Source organism: Phyllobates terribilis, unplaced genomic scaffold (assembly GCF_046119375.1).
Source record: "Phyllobates terribilis strain yellow unplaced genomic scaffold, ASM4611937v1 Scaffold_5__5_contigs__length_657084704, whole genome shotgun sequence".
Taxonomy (NCBI): Eukaryota; Metazoa; Chordata; class Amphibia; order Anura; family Dendrobatidae; genus Phyllobates; species Phyllobates terribilis.
Window position 1 is genome coordinate 261,526,078 of NW_027362765.1, and position 16,107 is coordinate 261,542,184.

Genomic DNA, 16,107 nt, shown 5'->3' on the forward strand with positions numbered 1-16,107 from the left:
AATTTGAATAATTAACAAAAAACACCTGCAAAGGCTTCCAAAGTGTTAAAAAAGGTCCCTTAGTCTGTTTCAGTAGGCAGTCATTGACACGCTCCACAAAGAGTGTGACCATACACACACAAACAAACTTACTTGATTAAATCCTAAATGAGCATAAAAACAAAGGCAATAAATAGTGATAAAAATAAAACTGTGAATGGTCAGTAACAAAATATCAAGATCCCCAGTGATCATAGTATGGAGTACAAAGAACTATGGTGTAAATATATAATAACCACAGTGCAAATTAACAACAGCCAAATGCTTAGTACAGATCACCAGAGGAATTTTAAGTCCATAGCTTGTCAATTCTTATTGTGGATTTTCACTCTGGATTTATCCCTTTGCAATGAATGGGGTTAAATCCACAACAGAAACCACACTATTTTTTCCCAGTCACGTGTAAATACATCTTTTGTAAAAAAAAAAAAAAAAAAGATGCCGTATAATACATTAACAACTGGATGAGAGTTGAACAAATCTAATCTACATATTGTGGAAAATTTCAGTGAGGAAAATCCAGAGTATGCCAATCTTTTGGTGCGGAATTGATGGTAAATGTAATTCTATTCAATGCAATGGCTGATATCGGCGGAAAATCAGCAACAGAATCCAAAGCAAAATCTCCAGGAAGCACAAGCAGATTCTGCAGCAAGTCTTCAACATACGCTTACTGAAGGAAGAGGGGTTTGGGAAGGGGCCCTGAATGGGTTATGGCCATTTCTAACTATGCCACCCCCACCTATATAAAGTTTTTAAGGAATGTTTTAGCATCTATAAGGATAAAACCGATTGTGGATCCCTTGCTTAACCCACAGAGTAGTCAGGGTGAGGGTGGGGCGATATGGGTGATATGAGGAGGGTGCCGCCAGTCACCCATAACTTACTGAATGAGGGCCCACTACCCCCTCATTAATATCTATACACACCATATACATGAGTCAGTAGGGTAGCTATCGGGGGGGAGGGAAGAGGGGGCAGTTACAGTTAAACTTTGCGGCAGAGGAGGGGGACATGATCCCCCTGCACTGCCCGATGTGGGACCCATCTCATGGGCGGAGAAAGGCCCACTGGGTCCCTTGCCCTCCCCCACTTCTCAGTCATCGCAAGCTCAACTGTATTGGCTGGATAGATTAAATTATCTACCTATCTATCTATCCACACACACACACACACACACACACACACACACACACACACACACACACACACACACAAGAACGCATGGAGCCGTTACAGGTAAGAGGAGTGTGTATGGCGCTGGAGATCGTGGTATGCGTAGCCACTGAACGCATACCGCATTCTCCGACGCCATACTTACCTGACCGGGAGGAGCGTTGCCGCGGCGCCTCTCTTCTCACCGGAGACCGGGGCAGGAGTGAAGGCGTCGGAATCAGCGCATGCGCATAGCGCTATCCGGCACCATTTTACTCAAGACACATTTGCAATGTGTCTTCAGTAAAATGGCGCCGGACAGCGCGGTATAGGCACACGCGTACTCCGGCGCCGCACTCCTCCCCCCGGCAGAACAGGACACAGCAGCGCTGGAGCACAGGGAAGAAAGGCGAGTATAAGTGTTTTTATTTTTGTATGTGTGCAGCGTGAAAGATGAGGGGTGCCATACATACCAGGTTTGGGGGTTGAGGGGGCCACACATACCATATATGCATAATACTATTTAAATGGATGGGGGCTGAGGAATGTGGGGTACCATGCATACCAGGATTGGGGATGAGGGGTGCCATTCACACCAGGATTGGGGATGAGGGGTGCCATTCACACCAGGATTGGGGATGAGGGCAGCACATAACAGGATGGGGGTGGCACATACCAATAAAACTGCTACACACATATATACATATACACACACACACACACACACACACACACACATACACATACATACTTATGGGGAGTGCATTATACTATATGGAGGATCATCAGGAGTGCATTATAATGTATGGAGGCCCGTGGGGAGTTCATTATACTATATGAAGGCCCGTGGGGAGTGCATTATCCAATATGGAGGCCCATGGGGAGTGCATTATCCAATATGGAGGCCCATGGGGAGTGCATTATCCAATATGGAGGCCCATGGGGAGTGCATTATACTATATGGAGACCGATGGGGAGTGCATTATACTATATGAAGGCCCATGGGGAGTGCATTATACTATATGAAGGCCCATGAGGAGTGCATTATACTGTATGGAGGCCCATGGGGAGTGCATTATAATGTATGGAGGCCCATGGGGAGTGCATTATAATGTATGGAGGCCCATGGGGAGTGCATTATAATGTATGGAGGCCCATGGGGAGTGCATTATAATGTATGGAGACCCATGGGGAGTGCATTATACTATATAGAGGCCCATGGGGAGTGCATTATACTATATAGAGGCCCATGGGGAGTGCATTACACTATATGGAGACCCATGGGGAGTGAATTATACTATATGGAGACCCATGGGGAGTGCATTATAATGTATGGAGGCCCATGGGGAGTGCATTATACTATATGGAGGCCCATGGGGAGTGCATTATACTATATGGAGGCCCATGGGGAGTGCATTATACTATATGGAGGCCCATGGGGAGTGCATTATGCTATATGGAGGCCCATGGGGAGTGCATTATGCTATATGGAGGCCCATGGGGAGTGCATTATACTATATTATTATAATATATATTATAAAAAGGTGTCCATTCAGGCTAGCTGATGTCTGCAATCACATTCCCACTGTCTCTGGCCTGACAACAGAGAATGCAGAAGCTGTGTGTGAGGGGGAGCTAATAAAGAAACAGGAGGGTTGATATAATGACACCAAGTTTCATTAAAGGGAATCTGTCATGCCTGAAAGGCAAATAAAACTACTAAAACAGTTATTTGGGTACTTAGCCCCTATAAAAATCATATTCGCAGTGTACATTTTAGCCTTTTAGTGGCTGAGAAAACGACCTGTTTTAGATGCAAAAGAGGGGCTTTGGTGCATCCTTGTTATGGCCAAGAGCTCAGTGTACTTTTATTTCCTTGGAATTTGTATTCTCAGTACTTTCACTAATCTTATCAACAGCACTCACTTACCCACAGTGAGTGCTCTCTGAATTAAATCCATCGTACACTGAGGGCACTCTCAACCCCGATGCCTACCTGCGGCCACACAGAGCACACCTGCACTGACACTATGTGAGCGCAGAGGGACTTCTCCAGTGTCAGAGTACCGCAGATAAAGTTCCATTATAGAACTGTAAATACAATCCCAAAAAAGTTGGGACACTGTAAAATGTAATGAAAACAAGAGTGCAATGATTTGGAAATCAGAACATAGATCACAGATTAAAAGTGGAAAGTCAGAAATGTTCTAATTTTATTTGAAAAAGTTAACATTTAGAAATTTATGGCAGCAACACAATCAAAAAAGTGTGGCCAGAGTTAACAAAAGGCTGGAAAAATAAGTGGCACTGATGAAAACTAATTGAAGGGTCAATGTTTAACTAAGCCACATGACTGTGTATAAAAAGAGCATGTTAGAGAGGCAGAGTCTCTCGGAAGCAAAGATGGTCATTGGTTCACAAGTCTGTGAGCAACTGCAGCTGAAAAAAAAAAAAGTGGAATAATTTCAGAAAAAATGTTCAAGATAAAATTGGAAAGATTTTCCATATCCCATCATTGACAGTACTGAATGTGATTAACAGAATCAGAGAGTCTGGAGAAATCCATGTGCACAAAAAACCAAGACAAAGCTCATTTATAATGGACGGAGGCAAAACGGAAAACTATTCTGTGGTCAGAGGAGTTAAAATTTGAATATCTTTTGGAAACCACAGATTCCATGTCTTGCGACTCAAAAGGAGAAGGAACATCCTGCTTGTTATCAGTGCACAGTTAAACAGCCTTCATCTCCGATGGTATGGGGTTGCATTAGTACCTATGGCATTGGCAGCTTGCACATCCTGAAAGACACCATCAATGCTGAGCACTATGTAGAGATTTTAGAAAAGCATATGCTCCCATCCAGAAAGTGGGGACGCTTTATCCAGGCTTTTACGCCAGGAAAGTGGTATTAAAGCTTTGAAAAGTTGTGAATTTTTTGCGCAACATGGAGTTACGCAAACATTTTGTGACTTTTGGGGTTTTCAGGCCAGTTTGAATCAGCACTGCCGAAATCGGTAGAGCCTGAGTGGGATCGGGTGTATCCACGCCAGCCCATCCGCTTATCATAAGTGTCAGCTTATGGAGGTGCATACCTCCTAATGAATTTGGCGCCTTGTACGCCAGCAAGACTGGCATAGAGCGAGTAAGTGCTACACCAGTCTTGATGAATTGACCCCAATGTCTATTTCAGGGAAGGCCCCCCCCCAGCCAACGCTAAACCCATATACTGCAGCTATCACAACAACTTGGCTTTTCAGAAAAAGAGTTCGAGTGATGAACTGGCCGCCTGCAGTCCAGACCTGTCACCAATAGAAAACATTTGGTGCATTATGAAACTAAAAATACGGCACTTAAAGGGGTTGTCCAGTACTTTATATTACCCCCCCTCCCCCCAAATGTATCCCCCCGGGGCCCCTAAGGATTTTTGTAATTAGCTTACGTTGCAGATAATGCCTGTGAGCGGCGCTATCGCTGGCCGCTCACAGGCATCACGTGACCCCCGCTGCAGCCGGCTCTGACATCCGCTGATGTCACGACAAGTGCTGGCAGCAGCCGAGGGTCTTTGTCTTCCGTGTTCCAGGTGGATGCCAGGCTGTGGGTGGGGTTACCCCCCACGTCACACCCGGCATTCACCGTGGGCTCTGCCTCTCCCCATTTATTGGGAAAGCGTGCGGTGGATGCTGGGTGTGATGCGGGAGGGGTGGGGGGTAACCCACGAGATGCCTGTGAGCGGCCACCGATAGAGCCACTCACAGGCAGAAAAGCAACGCAAAACATTTACAAAAATCCTTAGGGGCCTCAGGGGGATATATTGGAGGAGGGAGGGGGGGGGTAATATAAAGTAAGACCAGACCTTTATAGACTGATGTAAAAAGAAGAGAGGATGATGCTACACAATGGTAGACTTTTTTTTGCGGCTATAAATTTCTAAAGCAGTTACAATAACTTCTTCAAATGAAATGTAAAAATGTGTAATGTTGACCTGAAGCTGCAGACTTGAGCTGATGAAGATGTCTGTGACCCAAACCTACAGCAGCAGTATCCAGGGCTGTGGAGTCGGAGTCGTGGAGTCAGAATCCAGTTTGGTGGAGTCGGAGTTGGTATAAAATGGACCAACTCAGACTCCTAAAATATATAATAAATTGGGTACAGTAGTTCAATGCAGTTTTTCATAGGACATTTCATAACTTTCCCAAATTCTTATGTCTGTCCTATTCCTGATCTAAGGGTCTAGACTTTGAGTTGACAAAAATGTGTCCTACCGTAAATTTATCACTTAACCCTGCTTTTCTGTTCGGGTCTACTATACACGTATAATGTTCCGGTAATTTTTGACCGGACCTATTAAAGTCTTGATTTTTAGCTAATTTAAGTGTTTTATTTGAATACCTGTTGCATTATTATACTGTATGTGAACATGGTTGTTCATAAACAAATGAAGTCAAAAATTAATTTTTTTTGTATCAAAAAATGTTACATGGCCTTACTGCAATATTCATGCATATTGCACATAAAAAAAAATATTTATATAACTGTAAACTAACATCAAACTGTGAATATATATTTAAAAAAAATAAAAAGTTCATTTTTTCTATATAAAATGGTATATAAGGTTCATGGTGCTAAATTTACTGTTTGCATTCGTCACAAGTATAATTTACATGTCTTCTGCATAAGTATTTGCACAACTGCAACATATCACATTTGTTTTGTGATTACTTGATGTTGGACAGAAGGCGCATCGTTTCCGTTTTAGGCTGGTTGAGTTGCCGGTGGAGGCCGTGGCTATGGTAGCAGTGCCGGTGGAGGCCGTGGCTATGGTAGCAGTGCCGGTGGAGGCCGTGGATATGGTAGCAGTGCCGGTGGAGGCCGTTGGTTCACTTTCTTTAGCATGCTGTTGGATCCTGTGGACAATGGCTGCCGCTCCATCATCTCTGGGTGTTACTTTTCTTTCTTCGATATATGGGCAAACCAGTGATTTTCCCAACTCCTCTATAAAAACTCTTCTTTTATATAGTTTACTTTTGTTCCAATTTTGGTGTATTTCACACCATAAGACGAATGCATTGTATGCCGACACATCAAGAATGTTGTAAAAAACAACCATTGGCCACGATTTGTTTTGCGTTTACAGGTATAAGTGCCTATGAGATGATCTAGAGTATCAACTGCCCCTTTTGTGGCATTGTAATGTAAAATCATGTCCGGCTTTCTGTCATCTCGATTACTGATTGCACTGTCATGGGGCATTGTGCTCATCAGAATGACCTGTTTGTGTTTTTTGGGAACGTAAGAAACTACTGTTGTATCCTTAGTAAAATAAAACATAGACCTATAAACGTCTCTTACTGAGGATACCTTGCATCTGTTTAGGCTTATTTTTTCTAACAGTATCCAGCATGGTCATTTTTTTCTTTTCAGCAACATCTGCCCCAATTGGTATGATGTGAAAAAATTGTCGCATGTAAAATCTATAATGGGGGCCAGTTTGCATTTGACTCTTCTATCAATTCGATTGGTTTTATTATCAACCCGAAAGACTCTTGAAATCTCATGAAATGAGATAAATTGATAAACAGTAGTAGATGCAATATATAGTCCAAAATGAGATTATAACTCCTTTATTTTACTCAAAAAATGGCTGCAGATTAGTATAAAAGGTTATTGGTCATTTTTGACCAAACAGTACAAGGGTAAAAAAAAAAAAAAAAAGCGTGGAGCAAAAAGTAAACAAAATAAATAAATAAAAAAATACCCATAGTAAGAACCCCTCAAATGAGGAAAAGGCAATTAACCACAAGTTTCAGAACCGCATAATGAATATTTAAAAAAATATATCAAATTTCAAATTCGATCATTTTTGACCGAACAGAAGAGCAGGGTTAAACATGAGCCATGTATGAGGGAGTCTGAGTTGAAGGTTTGGCTTACCGACTCCACAACCCTAGCAGTATCACGGATTGGGGCCCACCGGAAGATTCTCTGCATCCTCCAGAGGGCCAGTCCTATGCTGGACTTTACTAATTTACGATAGGGTCTCTCATGGTGTCTGCATTTCAAAAGCATATACAGAATTGCATGCTGCCAACAAATGTGACAAAACCAAAGAAGTCAGTTCTGAGCCTCTGAACACAGCCAATGTAAAAGCAAACAAAGAAGGGAAGATTGTTTTTAGAAATTAGTTTTGGAAGATATAGTCCCGGAACCTGTTGGTCTGCTAAGGCGCACTGCTAACATGCCATTCCCATTCTGTAAACACAGCAATAATTCTACTAAGTAGTACTTACGTATCAGCCACGCAGATTTCCTAGAATTATAAATGGGCAGAATGTAAAGATTACAGTGTAAGCTTGAATTGTGTTAGCAAATTAACCTCACGGATTAGTTTGGATCCGCTCTGGCAAGGGCACCTGGCAAGGCAAGCCATGAGTAGCTGTCTCATCCACTGTCATTGTATTCCGCCTGTCCGCTCACCAGTGTTAGTCACACCAAGTGTGCAGGATCTTGTCACCAGTTACAGCCGGCTGTCTGCCACCACCTGTTCTTTCCACAAGGTGACGCAATTGTGTTACATACCAATAGTGACCAGTCAGCAGCTGTTCAGCTCCCTGGGAAGTAACCGCTGCTGTAAAAAACACACCAAACACTGCAGCTTCCAAGGCCAGCAATCATGAGCTCATCAGGACAGCATCCAACACGGCCAACCTGTCTCCAACCTACAGCCTAAATAGGCACTATAAGTTAATGGGAGCAATTAAATCTATTCAAAGAAAAAACTCCCATGCAAGAAAAAATAAATCCATAGAAATAATACAGAATAGATAAAATGTATACATTTTATTGAGCATTAGTCAGATGATAGCTAGATCAACAGAACATGCATATGTTATACAGTGGACCAAATGGCTCTTATGTAGGATTCACTGTGATAGGTGTCCATTAAACCCATATAGATAACAAGTCACACCAAGTAGACTGAAGCACAATAGTTACCGAGACTTGCCTTGCCCTAACGCGCGTTTCGCATGACTGCTTCTTCAGAGAGGGTCCCATTGTCTGTTTGGATTCAACCTGGTTAAACCTGCATGTTAATGGAGTAACTCCAGTGTACACTTATTTCTAGTGGTCAGACTACATTAGTCCACTAGATGGGGATAACGACTATATGAATTTCTATCACATGTATGAATATTCAAACATTCCTTGTATGCACAAGCCACTTTACATTAACCCCTATCTGGGAAATTATTGGGCAATTATCTTGTGACATATGATACTATATTTCTCCATGTAGACTGTTATGTATTCCCATTTATTCGACTAAAAGCACTTTTACATAGTAGTGTTTTTTATCTCTGACTTGTTCAATGGCAGTGGATTTCCCTCCTGTATTTATTTGGTTTTAATGTGCTTTTTAAACATATGCTCAATAAAATTTATACATTTTATCTATTTGTATTATTTCTACGGATTTATTTTTTTTCTTGCATGGAAGTTTTTTTCTTTGTTGGCTGAACTGTCTCCAACCTACATCCAATACCCCTCGCCTGGGGTTGTCCGACACTACACATAACCAAATGTTGTTACCATCGTTCAGCTGAGACAATATTTTTGGCACAAATCGGTCTTTTGCCAGAAATAGATTTATTCTTTTTACCTGGTATAAATACTGCTCTTCTCTTGAATCTGATATTGTTTAATTTTTGGTCCTGCGCTTCTGCTTTGCAACTATGACCACCTCTTCCCCACATATAAATCTAGTATTTTTTTTGCCAATTGGGGGTGGTTCTCAAGACTTTGTTAATCCTGCTGTACTATTCGGGTCTATTTGACCTGAAAAAAAGTTTGTGAAGCTGCAAATTATTTATTACGAGGAGCTGCAAATCGTGGTTAGGCAAGTTTGTTTATGGATAGGTTTTATTATTATCAGTGTTTTTTTTTTATTTTTTATTTTAATTCTTTCTGTATGAAACAATTGTTACGTATGTACTGTTCTGGTCAATATGACCCAATAGGGTTTTATACAGATCTCCCACCGTATTTTCAGTCACATAAATTATTTATAATTTCATTGTGGATTATCTATTGCATCTACTACTGTTTATTGATTTCTCCTGTTCCTGCAGGTCCGTGCGCTCGATACATTTGCAAGTTACAGCAGATGGATGGGCTTTGAGTACAGGTCTGTGCAGGTCTGTTTCGCTGTAGTTTATAAGCTCTTATTGTTTCTACACTGGTTAGTGTTTGCTGCGATTATTATTATTGCTGTTTATTCATATAGTGCTATTTTATTCCATATCTCTGATTTAACCCTGTAAAAGTCGTGAGTGTCCATTATTTCGTAAATTGGATAAAAATGTGGCGAACACGTCCACTGAATGAAGCTGAATTATAAAAGCTTGCCAATGCCTCATATTCTGAAGATGTCCAACTGGAGAAAGTGTCCAAAGAGGAGGACCACATAAGAAAGGGATTACGAGAATTCTGATTCTGAAGTTGAATCTGATGAGGCACGAGACCCAGACAACTAGTCCGATGCAAGCAATTCAGTCTAAAAACAAAAGTGTAATTTGGAACTTGCAGCTTTCTGCCCAGGCAGGAAAACTATCCTCTGCTAACATCAGATAATTATCTAATAACTAGATGCTATTAGAGGAGGTTTGGGATAAATGGATAGAGATTCTTCCAAAATTATACAATACCGGTGAATATATCACTGTGCATGAACACCTTGTGGCATTCCGAGGCAGGTGCCCGTTCACACAATATATACCGAGTAAGCCAGCAAAGTACAGCATCAATATGTGGACACTTTGTGACAGCAGCAGTTCATATTCTATGAACACTCAGGTATATACAGGAAAAAAGCCTGGAGAAAAACCTGAAAAGAATCTGGGTATGTGAGTCATTTCAGATTTGACATATGGACTAAGAGGACAAAATGTGACAACTTTTTTACATCGCACCAACTGGGGCAGCTGTTGATAAAACAAGCCTGAACTGCCGCAAGGTATCCTTAGTAAAAGGTGTTCATAGTTCAACGTTTTACTTTACTGGAGATACGACAGTGGTTTCTTATCTTCACAAATAAACAGGTCATTCTGATGAGCACAATGCACCATGACAATGCAGTAATTAGTCGAGATGACAAAAAGCCGCAGATGATATTGGAATTTATAATCTACCAGAGGGGCAGTTGATACACTAGATCAACTAATAGCTACGTACAAAAGCAATCGGTGGTCAATGGTTTTATTTTATAACATTCTCGATGTATCTGCCTACAATGCATGTGTTTTTTAGCGTGATATAAACCTCGATCGCAACACCAATAAACTGCATAAACGAAGACTCTTTCTGGAAGAATTAGGAAAGTCACTTGTTATGCCATATATTTCAGGAAGAAAAGTAAAACCCCGAAGTGAAGGAGCAGCAGCCATAGTAAACGGTATCCAAAGCGAACCCACAGCCTCCACCAGCACTGGAAAAAGCCTAAAAGCGAAAAGATGCAGGATTTGTCCATCTTCATGTGACAAATTTTACATGTTCTAGTTGTAGTAAATATTTATGTAAAGCACATGTGAGTTATTTCAGTGCAGAATGTAAGAATGCCTGAATATAGCAATAAGTGAACCTGTACAACCCTTGGCTTTATTTTCTTTAGAAAACTGAAGTTTTGATTTTTATTTTTCATTTGTTTTTGACCAACCATGTTCACATACAGTTAAATAATGCAACTGGTATTCAAACTATACGCTTAGAGTAGCTAAATGTTGAAATTAACAGACTTCAATAGGTCGGGTCATATTGACCCGGACAATACAAATGTATAGCAAATACGAACAGAACAGCAGGGTTAAAGAAGAGTTGATGGCTATGCTCCCTTGGCTAAAATACTAGAATTAGAGGGAGCAATGTCTCAGGAAAGGGTGCAAGAACAAAGAATAATGCCAGATTCAGGAGAATAGTGGCATTTAACCCCTTTCTGGCCCAGGGCGTACTAATACGTATCTGTGCCCTGGGCCTTATGGGCCTGATATGTATTAGCATGCCTTGGCGATTTCGCCCGCACACAAGCGGTGCGAACGAGATCGCCGCCGGGTGTCAGCTGATTATCACAGCTGACACCCGGTGCTATGTGCCAGGAGCGGTCCCGCACTGCTCCCGGCACATTAACCCCCGAAATGCTGCGATCGAAATCGATTGCAGCATTCCAGTGGCAAGAGGAGGTAAGTGCGATACTTACCTTCTCTGCTGGCGTCCGAGTCCGGTCCCGGATGTTGCCATGGTGGCCCGATGTCATCATGACAACATCCGGGTCACCAGGAGGCAGGAAGTTGCTTTTGTCATGTGCAGTGCGCAACCAAAGTAACTTCTCCCTGTGCAGCGCTGACAGGCTGAATAGCACAGGGATGGTTCTGCATTCCAGTGCTATACAGCCGATCAGGCTGCAAAAACTGGGACAAAGTGTAAAAGTAATAAAAATGTCAGAAAGTGAAAAAAAAAAAATAAATAAAAAAATAATAAAAATATATTGTACCCATAAATAAAAAAATCTTATGAAAAAAAATAAATCAACCAATAAAAGTACACATATTTGGTATCGCCGCGTCCGGAACGACCTGACCTATATAACTGTCCCGCTAGTAAACCCCTTTACTGAACACGGTAAAAAAAAAAAATAAACGAAACATAAAACGATGTTTTATCATGATACCGCCAAACAAAAAATGGAATAAAACGCGATTAAAAAGACGAGTGTAAATAAAAATGGTACCGCAGAAAACATCATCTTGTCCCGCAAAAAACAAGCCACCATACAGCTCCATCAGCCGAAAATAAAAAAGTTATAGCTCTCAGAATAAGGCTGTGTGCCCACGATGCAGAAAATTTCTGCAGCATTTCTGCATCTCCCTGGCAGAAAAAACGCATGCAGATTGTGCATGCGTTTTTCCTGCAGAATACATGCGGATTCACATGCAGATTGACAAGCGCTTTCCAGGTGATAGCATCACTTGGAAAGTGCTTGACAACTAGGTCACACTATATAAATCCATGCAAACAGCATGGATTTATATAGTGTGACCGTAAAAATAAAAAAAATAAAGCTATACTCACCCCCGATGCCCCTGCGTGTGCTGCAGCGCTCCTTCCTGTCTGGTTCCTGGCTGCCGGCATATCGCGAAACACAGCGGTGAAGGGCCTGCGGTCACATGACTGTGAGGTCACCGAAGGTCCTTCAGCGCTGCCGGCATGCCGAGAGAAGCAGTTGGACAGGTGAATATAAACTTTATTTTATTCTTTTTTTTTTACAGGTACAATGGTACCCAGGTCTGGATGAGAGTCTCCTCTCCTCCAGAACTGGGTACCATCCGCACATAGAGACGCATAGAATCCGCTTGTACAAATGTACAGACACGGATTCTATGCGTCTCAATGCAAGTCAATGGCGGCGCTTCCGCAAAATTAATGAACATGCTGCGGATTTATGAGCGCTTCAGAAACGCTGCGGAAAAATCCGCAGCATGTGCATTGACATTGCGGAATGCCATTGGGGACCATGGGGTGCGGATTACCATGCGTTTTTGATGCGTTTCCGCTGCGGAAATTCCGCAGCATAAACGAATGAAAAACGCATCGTGTGCACGCAGCCTAAAGCGATGCAAAAACAATTATTTTTTCTATTAAATAGTTTTTATTGTGCAGCCAAAATATAAAAAAAAATATATAAGTGTGGTACCGCTGTAAACGCACTGACCCGAAGAATAAAGCTACCTTATCAATTTTACCATAGGCGGAACGGCATAAAAAAAAAAAAAACGCCAAAAAAACAATTCCTGAACTTTTGTCTATTCTGCCTTCTAAAAATAGGAATAGAAAGGTCACGTGCCCGAAAATGGTACCAATAAAAACGTCAACTTGTCCCGCAAAAAACAAGCAGTCACATGACTCTGTCAGCCGAAATATGGAAAAATTATAGCTCTCAAAATATGGCGATGCAAAAACTAGTCTTTGCCAAAAAAAAAAGTGTTTTTTTTTTTTAGTGTGTGACAACTGCCAAACATAAAAACCCGATATGAATCTGGCATCGCTGTAATTGCACCGACCCGAAGAATAAAGACATCTAAATCACTTATACCGCACGAGGAACGGTGTAATAAACAAACTTTAGGGCTAGGGGGTGGGCTAAAAAAAATTTGGGGGTCTAAAGTAACATTTTTGTGAAAAAAGGTAAATGTTCATTTTTTTCTTCCACATTCCAAAAATTCCTGTGAAGCACCTGAAGGGTTAATAAACTTCTTGAATGTGGTTTTGAGCACCTTGAGGGGGGCAGTTTTTAGAATGGTGTTACTTTTGGGTATTTTCTGCCATAAAGACCCCTCAAAGTCACTTCAAATGTGATGTGGTCTCTAAAAAAAATGGTTTTGTAAATTTTGTTGTAAAAATGAGAAATCGCTGGTCAACTTTTAACCCTTATAACTTTCTAACAAAAAAAAATTTTGGTTCCAAAATTGTGCTGATGTAAAGTAGACACGTGGGAAATGTTATTTATTAACTCTTTTGTGTGACATATCTCTCTGATTTAAGGGCATAAAAATTCAAATTTTGAAAATTACAAAATTTTCAAAATTTCACCAAATTTCCAACTTTTTCACAAATAAACGCAAGTGATATCAAAGAAATTTTACCACAATCATGAAGTACAATATGTCACGAAAAAACAATCTCAGAATCAGGGGGATCCGTTGAAGCGTTCCAGAGTAATTACCTCATAAAGTGACAGTGGTCAGAAATGTAAAAATTGGCCTGGTCATTAACGTGCAAACCACCCTCGGGGGTAAAGGGATTAACCAACGTCCAAAAAAAATAATCCAGATTTAAAGCAAGGGACAGGTGCTCTCTAAGACATTAGCCTAGCAATTGCATTTACATAATGGTTAAATTCTCATCTCAACTATGACGTAAAAAATAAAACAGAAAATTGGAATAATAATAAAAAAAAAAATAAAAAAAATAACACCCCATACTATACTGTCCGTTACTGTATGGCTTCTTGTGTAGGATGCACAGGAGCAGCCATATAACTTACTGCTCTGAGAATACCGCTCCCTTAGGTCCTGTATGCTCTGCCATCTTGTGTGTCTTGCTAGCACAGCATCAACAAGGAGTAAAGATACATATATTACTTCAAACATATTGTGTCTCTATTTAAAGAGGACTTGTCACCAGGTCAAACGGGACTAAATTTTGCTTCTAATTTAGTCCTGCTGTTATTCCATTTTTTTTTTTTTTTTTTAATCTGCCATACAGTCCCAAAGCTTTATCTAGTTCTAATCTTTACGGTCTTTACAATGGGGGCACTTCTAAAGCAATCTAAACACTCTTCCCTAAAGAATCCAGAGAGCCACGCCCACTTGGTAAAGTCCATAAAATTAGCACTAAATAAAAAGGTCTGAGGCGGCATACTTGCAGAGACGCGTGTAAGGAAGGGGATGTGGCGTTCCTGGCTCGTATAATGCTGACTCGTCACTCTGGCTGCACAGGCTCAGGCTATTCTTTACCAACCTATGGCTATGTGCCCACGTTGCATAAATGAAGCAGAAAATTTCTGCTTCATTTCTGCAAGTCCTCTCCCGGAAAAAAGCATGCGGAATTCCGCACGCGTTTATCGCGCGTTTTTCGTGCGTTTATCACGCGTTTTCCACATGCGGAATTGCCTTGCGTTTTTTATGCATTGGACAAAGGCAATTCTGCTTACGGAAACACAAAATTAATTGACATGCTGCGGATTTTTGAACGCAGCATAAACGCTGCGGAAAAATGCGCAGCATGTGCATAGAACTTGCGGAATCCCATTGGGGACCATGGGGAGCGTTTTACAAGCGTTTCCGCTGCTGAAATTCCGCATCAAAAACGCTACGTGGGCACACAGCCTATGAGCTGATCCTCAAGATGCAGGGAGGAAAGCACTAATAAGACGCACAGTCCGCAGGTATAAGGGCAGACACACACCTATATATCACTGCACGGTGTAGAAATATATAACATTTTACATTTATTCTGCAGACAATCGTAAATAGTTTCTTTTCATTTTTGCAGAACCAAAACCCTTAAAAATATGGCAACACAAAAACAGCTTTTTTTAAGAGCTATATGTTATTTTCCAGTTTTCCATCAGCGGCGCGGTGTGATCTTGGTTTTTGAGGAAAAAAATTAGATGTTTTCATTAGCACCTTTTTTTTTTTGCAGTAAATACAACTTTCTGACTACTTTTCATTTTTCTTTTCTTAGAAGGCGGATGAACATCCATATTGACTTTTCCAGCTGTGTGCATTTTTTTATTTATTTATTTTTTTTTTACAGTGGTCACTGTGGGTTAAACAATACGATCTTAACAGTTGACTGACTGCAGACTGCTGAATCTCAATAGTGTGCATTGAGCACACTGTCGCGATTGCCCAGACGATTGCATACTTGAGATCACGTGATGATTAGACCACGTTCACACATTCAGCATTTGGTGAGTATTTTACCTCAGTATCTGTAAGCCAAAACCAGGAGTGGGTGATAAATACAGAAGTTGTGACGTGTTTCTATAAGACCACGGTCACACGCTCAGTATTTGGTCAGTATTTTACCTCAGTATTTGTAAGACAAAACCAGGAGTGGGTGATAAATACAGAAGTGGTGACGTGTTTCTATGAGACCACGGTCACACGTTCAGTATTTGGTCGGTATTTTACCTCAGTATTTGTAAGCCAAAACCAGGAGTGGGTGATGAATACAGAAGTGGTGACGTGTTTCTATGAGACCACGGTCACACGTTCAGTATTTGGTCGGTATTTTACATCAGTATTTGTAAGCCAAAACCAGGAGTGGGTGATAAATACAGAAGTGGTGACGTGTTTCTA

The 16,107-nt window shown here is 41.1% G+C and overlaps 1 protein-coding gene across 3 annotated transcripts in view; it reads right to left on the reverse strand.

Annotated features, from left to right (window-relative positions):
• Positions 1-16,107, reverse strand: part of TBC1D16 (TBC1 domain family member 16) — a 77,417-nt gene that overhangs the window by 36,337 nt on the left and 24,973 nt on the right. The window lies entirely within an intron of this gene.